At 46.5% G+C, this 7,086-nt stretch overlaps 1 long non-coding RNA gene across 1 annotated transcript; it reads left to right on the forward strand.

The window, feature by feature from the left end:
* The first annotated feature begins 5,480 nt into the window (after positions 1 to 5,480).
* On the forward strand, positions 5,481 to 6,667 carry LOC136624542 (uncharacterized). The gene is made up of 3 exons (XR_010792335.1): positions 5,481 to 5,848; positions 5,984 to 6,127; positions 6,391 to 6,667. It is a non-coding gene; the product is annotated as an uncharacterized lncRNA (long non-coding RNA).
* The last annotated feature ends 419 nt before the right edge of the window (positions 6,668 to 7,086 follow it).

Here is a 7,086-nt window from a genome sequence, read left to right on the forward strand (position 1 = left end):
TTGTACTACCTTGAACCTGGCTACTCTTCTTTTAATCGGGTATTCCGGTTCAAACGGGGGAGGGGAGGCATAGGTGATCTGAGTATGGCAGATCAGCTATTTTTTAAAATTAAAAAAAAAATTCTTTGCAACAAGATTCTGACAAAAACTGTTATTAGAATCCACTGTTAATAATGCATATTTTGAGTTTTCTTTTGTAGATGGTACCAGGGTGAGGATTGATGACTCCGAACCAGATATGCAGAGGTCACACAACAAGATGTCCTAAACGCAGAAGCTCTGCCTCCGCATGCCTCAGTGCAAGAAGCAGAACCGAAGGCCCTCACTGAGGCGTGTAGAGTGGTAGAAGGAAAGACAGCAACTCTTTACACTGACTCCTGGAATGCATTTGGCATAGCTCATGATTACGGCCTAATATGGAAGGCCAGACAGCTTGTTATCTCAGTAGGACAGCCAATTAAGAATGGTGCAGTGGTGCAGAGTCTCATGGAAACCCTACTACTACTACCTGGCAATGGAGAGTTCACACCGATTTCTACAATGGAGAAGCGAGAGACGACACCCTCGCCGACAGCACAGCAAAGGCAGCGGCCCTCAAGCCGTGGAAGAAAGAAGAAAAGATACTGACAGCATGAGTCAGTAGTAAAAACTTTGGACATTGATAAAACCTTTGGACTTTGATAAAAACTTTGGACATTGATATGTCAAGGACTTCACAGTTACAAGCCAACGAGGAAGGAAAGCAAGATGGGCTAAAAGACGGGAGCAACAGAACAGGACGGTGTATGGCGAACTTGCCTACAGAGGTCCCTGTCCCCCATGATGGCCCAACTGATACACAGAATCAAAAGCAGCAATGACGTCGACACTGAACAAGAATGGGTGACACCTGGGTTCTCTGTAGCTGCTGCATCATTTGTCCAGTTAGCATGGTCTTTGCCATATGCGAGTCAGGACAGAAGTAAGGTGGCCATATAACACTTGCCTGGACCACTCTACCCATTTCAGAGATTGCCAATTTGACCACATTCAGCTCACACCTGTTGGGGAGTATGAATATGTGCTTGTCGTTGTTGTTGGAGTCTTTTTCAGATTGGAGGCCCACCCTGATACTAAGGTAAATGAGCAGATAACCACACAGAAGCTCATGAATGAGGTAATCTACAGATACAGGGTACCGGAAGTGAATGAGGTAAACGAAGGTACACACTTCATAGGTGAAATAATGTGACATCATGTCTGGTAGGTAATTGGACAGGGGAGTGTGCCTTGGTAAAGCCCTTATGCTCCTCCACATCCCGTCAGACAGCATTGAGGATAATGAGGTTACGCCCAATAGTTACTTTATCTCGATCCAACTCTGCTGTGTTCTGTAGTTATCCTGTCATGTTGGTCTATCCTTGTTTTCTGCATAGGTACGGTGGTTCTTTCCAGTCTTGTCACTAGGTAGTGTAGGGTCAGTGTTGGCGGCCTGGACCTGTCCACCATCAGGGCTATCTCCAGGAGGGACATTGGTGTGGGTGAAGATCAGGGAGTCCCACGCCGTGCGTACCTGTGCACACTACTAGCATTGTAACAGCACACTAGAATGAGAAGAGAGGCTCCTGGTGGTAGTTTTGATCTACACGTGTACATAGACGTCATACGATAGCCAAGGGGGGTACCTGACGAGTTTTTAAAACTTAGAGACCACGTTAAAGCTGGATTCGAGTCCATTTTTCTGATCATTATGGTAAATAAAATGTTGACTGGATTAATTATGTTTATTATAATTAGCAGCGGTTTATAAATTATACTAGAGACGCCTTATAGGGACTAGTCGACCAATAGGACCTACCTCGACTATGACTCTTCAAAATAAAATGGCACGAGGTACGATTTTAGCCAAAAAGGGGAGACTTGTACCTGCATTCCAGACAAAACGTGACCCGCGGGTAAAGACGCAGTTGCCATAAAGAAGCTGACCGCACTAACCAAAAAGAGCTAGCCTTAGTCTGTTTCCTCAGTTAGGTACATACCTAACAGCAGAATAGAAAAAATAAGTTTTAAAACATTGTGTATTTAGAACACTGTGATAGGTTTTCGCTAAGATTTTGCTTTATTTTATCTGCAGTGCACTCTGCTCATGCCACGCAACATGCCGGTGTTACAACGCCCCTGGTCCTATTACCTTGCCGCCTCTGGAAAAGGTAAGTGGGAATAATCACCTTGTAGTTTCTTCCTTCCAGACTGATAGATATGATCATGCACGTACTAATAGGGCAGAGGTTCAGTCATGTTGATCAGGCATTAGATAGCCCTAATTTTGCACTCTTTGTGGATGAATCGAGGTAGCGTCAAGAAGGCGGGTTCTACACAAGTGGTTACTCTGATAAAAAAGATACTAACTATATTTGTTGCCATTCTAATTGTCCTAATTTCTGTTTGTTGTTGCATACAGTGAATTCCGACCCTGATGACTACCTGGTCCACCTGTCTCACTATGATGTCCAACAAAAAGCCCACTGTCAGCACACACGTCGTCATCATGGATCCAGAATATGATGATGTCGAACCATCCTATACCCCCATGGCAGTGATAGCCCCAGTCTACAACACAATGCAGGTCTAGGGTCAACGGTGGGGGATTAGGGTGGGACAAAGTAGGGACACGGAGTGTAGTGAGTTTAGTGAAACAGATAGTTTCAAGGGGGGTCTGTAGTGGAAACCCAATATATCTATATTCCGGACTGTGGACCTTTGGTAGTGGACAGTGAACCTGTATTTGTACGTTTAACATTCTGTATAACAAATTACATGTTTGTCTTCTGTTCTGATACAAATATAGATATATGTTCTTACATTTATGCAATATTTCTACTTCCTTAATGAAACATCTTTTTCCTAAACTCTGCTGACAAAGATAATATTTAACATAGACACGCTATACTTTTCCATCTGTTTTGTAACTTTAGAATCTTAAAAATCAGACATAGATAACCGCAGTCTGAAGCAGCTACCACAATAATAACCCAAGCAGTTTTACTGGAAACGTATGCAAATAACACGGGGGGTTTGTGCAATAAATAGTTCAAGCTGTAGTATCCAATCATATCGAAGGAACCACACGTGGGTCCAAGACAACCCACTCATCTCGTCCACCACCTGATGGCCAATCACAGATGGAAGAATTGCAAGATGCTTATCCAATAATTAAACAATACGTTGTATCTATGTAATCTTTGACCTGCCCAGATGGGCAGATATGTTAATCTCTTTAAAAGAGGCTGCGCGTCCAACAATAAAGCAGAATTGAGGAAGCTTATACATGCTGAACCTGTGTCAGTGTGAAAACTTCTTATGCGCATAATCAATTCAGAATTAATCTGGAAGGGGGTAAATATTCCTAATTGAGTAAGTCGTTGGACGCAAAAGGAGCTCCACGACAATACCTGCCTCCACTTGATGAACCAATCACAGCCATTCATGCATTCATTGCTGTGACGCACAGCCAGTCAGAAGCAGCACTTCCTGGAGGCGGGGATTTTACAATTCTTGACCAGAAGAAATGCCTGAAGACAACTGCCAGGCAGAAGACGCGGCGAAGCCAACAGAACTTCTTGGGTTATGTATGTGTTTGTTGGGGTGGGGGTGTGGGGGGGGGGGGGGGAGTTTCAGCTGCTAGGATTTAAGGCTCATTTAGGCATGATTATTGCTTAAAATTCACCCAAAAGCCATCTTCTGAGCAATAATCATTGTGTCTAAATGTGCCCATCTTTCAGTTTTTTTACCGAACGACGGTTTTCAGTTCTGCTTGAAAACAATCTTTCGGCAGAACAACTGATAAGCAGGACTGCACACTGTGTTCTGCTGAGGAGAGCGGATTACAGCTGATAACATTGCATCAGCTGTCGGCCCCTCCAGCAGAACAGCTGATAAGCACGACTGTATCCTGTGTCTGCTGTCCATGGTGCCGAATTCTCCACGGGGAGCTAGAGATTACATTGTTTTCTCTTAGCAGCCCATGGTTAAGCAATGTAGCAAATTACAGTGCTAAGACCTTCTGCTGAATTCTGCAACAGCTCTCAGAAGCTCATTTGCATGCAAATGTAACTGATAAAGTACTGATAGCAATTAGTGCCTATTAGTACTTTATGGAAAATGATCCCTGATCTTTCAATCTTTTCAAAGATTATCTGTGTGTGTAAATGGGCCTTTCGTTTAGGGCGTTGACAGTAGGATTTCCTACTCTAAGGCCTCCTTCCCACGAACGGATTTCCGCCGCGTAATTTGCGGCGGAAATCCTTTGCGTTGCCCGCAGCTATTAGGTTCTATTGAACTTAATAGCTCAGGGCACACAGTGCGGAATTCTGCACCGTGAAATCTCCCGTTCTCACCCGCGGCATGCTCTATTTGCCGCGGGTGTACGTGCAGACAGCTTCCATTGCAGTCAATGAAAGCCGTCCGTTCACGCTATCTTCTGCTGTAGCACAGCGGAAGATAGCGTGAAATCGCCTCTCCGTTGTGTCATATGACACGGCCGGCGGTGGGAGTGTCATGTGACGTGGCCGGCGTGTCACATGACGCTGCACCGCGTCACGCTGAAGCGTCATGCAGGAGCGAGGACGCCAGATCCGCAGGTAAGTATGGGGTCTCTGGGTGGCGCCGTGAGGGGCTCCGCGGCGGAGCCCGTCACGGCCGTGTGCAGCCGGCCTAAGGCGCAATGTCCACATGCGTACTTTATGAAAATGTCTGCAACTTAAAAAAAAAGAAAATATTTAAAAAATACAGCATTTTTTAAATGCAATTTTCAGCTGTGGTTCACAAATATGACAAAATGCTCCTCGGCGCCGTGTGAGATCATCGTCTGCGGGCGTATTCACACCAGCGGGAAACTGACGCAGGTTTTATGGGATGCGAGTCACACCAATATGAAAGCCGTTGTTTGGTATGTTGTATCTCTGGGAGTTTCCTCGTGACGCCGCAGCGACTGAAGTCAGCGGGAAACACCTGCGGTCCTTACATGCGCGTGAGCAGCGCAATTTACAAAAGCAATGCGAATTTTAAAACAGAAATCCGGACATATTCACGAGCGAGGCAGAAATAGCCGCACACTGAGCCGAGACTATCAGCCTCCGGAGAAGCATGCGGCGCCACGGCGGGAAAGGGGGCAACGCTAATACCGGCTTGTGAGATCAGTGGGTTCTGTTCACGGAACTGCTGCATTACAATAGAAGAACATGTCAAGAAAATGTCACTTTTGTCTTATGTAAATGAAGTTGGGCCAGAACCCGGTGACTTCCATCCTTATTAACCCCTTAATGACCAACAGCATTTTCACAGATAAAGCTGCCGCAAGCTGTCTAAAAGTAAATCTGTCCCGTCACCCACAGCAACCAATCACAGCGCAGCTTATACCACTACCTGCTGCTCATGAGAGCTGCGCTGTGATTGGTTGCTATGGGCTTCCATAAATCTGCCCCCCAGTGCTGGTGGCATATTAGTAGTTTACGCTTCAGTTATTCCTGCTGCCGATTCCAGCCAATGAGGTGGCTGGAATCGGCACCATGTGACTTCCCATTGTGCACGAGCAGTACAGTTCAGCTGCCGTGCACGATGAGAGCTGTGCCCGCGCCTCACGTGACCGGTGACGTCACCGATACTTGAATTTGCCCGCGAATTCCGAGCGCTGGCATCTACAGAGGAAGCTGATGGTTGGAGCCTTTTATACTACTTTCAACGTGGGAGAGGAAGATTTCTGCGCTGTGTGCTGAGTACCTACCTGAGATTGATGCGCTGTGTGCTGAGTACCTACCTGAGATTGATGCGCTGTGTGCTGAGTACCTACCTGAGATTGATGCGCTGTGTGGTGAGTACCTACCTGGGATTAATGCGCTGTGTGGTGAGTACCTACCTGGGATTAATGCGCTGTGCGCTACGTCTGGTGAGGACGTCACCTGAGATTTGCGCGACGCCACCTGGCGAAACCTGTCTTTTTTGGCAGATTTGTGCGCTACGTGTGGAGACGCGGCCACCCGAGATTTGTGAGCTTTTTTGCAAACTTACGTGTGGAGATGATCCTGACGTTTGGACGCGTTTTGAGAAGAATTTCGCTTCGCTTGCACACAAGCTGACATAACTCGTCGAGGTAAGATGCTGCATCTGCTAAAGTTTTCATTGCGTGCATCTGCTCATACGTGCTTATTTTGCGCATATTTGCAGGTTTTCGCGTGTGTGTGTGTGTGTGTGTGTGTGTGTGTGTGTGTGTGTGTGTGTGTGTGTGTGTAATATATTTCTTCTGACCAGGTTGGGGGAGTAGTGGTCAATGTAAGTGGGTGGAGCGGATCTAGGGATCAGTAATAATGGTGGGATGTGACTGTTAACCTGCTGATTTTTCATCATTTCCTGCAGATCTGACGTCCTTGAGAATGGGAAGGCTGTCCGACAGTGAAGAGACCCTCGACGTTCAGCAATCTTGAAACCCTTCGTTTTTTGGACTGCTTTTTGCCGGTGATTCCCTTTTTTTTTTTATAAGCTTTTTGGAGTATCCTGAAAAACTGCGCAATATTTTACACCGATTGAGTAAACAGGAAAGATCCCCAAACACAGCGGCCTTTGGTTTATCAGGGAATGACACTTGGTGTAAAATCCACATTTTTAATAAATAATAAAACGTGATTTGAATTTCTTTTTCTGTTTTACCTTATTTATGTTTTTAACTCCTGATTACCCACGCTGTAAAGCCGGCTGCACATGGCTGTGATGGGCTCCGCCATGGAATTCCGGGGCGGAGCCCATCACGGCGGCCCCAAGAGACCCCAATACTTACCTCCGGTTCCGGAGTCCCGCATGATGCCTCAGTGCGCATGGGCAATCGAGCGCGTGACGCACCGCAGCGGCATGTGACGCGGTTTCACGCTATTTTCCGCTGTGCTACAGCGGAAAATAGCGTGAATGGACGGCTTCCACAGACTGCAATGGAAGCCGTCCGCGCGTACACCCGCGGCAAATAGAGCATGCCGCGGGTGGCGACGGGTGATTTTACAGTGTGGAATTCCGCTGTGAAATTCCGCACCGTAAGCATTGAGCTATTAGGTTGAATAGATC

This window comes from Eleutherodactylus coqui, chromosome 4 (assembly GCF_035609145.1).
Source record: "Eleutherodactylus coqui strain aEleCoq1 chromosome 4, aEleCoq1.hap1, whole genome shotgun sequence".
Taxonomy (NCBI): domain Eukaryota; kingdom Metazoa; phylum Chordata; class Amphibia; order Anura; family Eleutherodactylidae; genus Eleutherodactylus; species Eleutherodactylus coqui.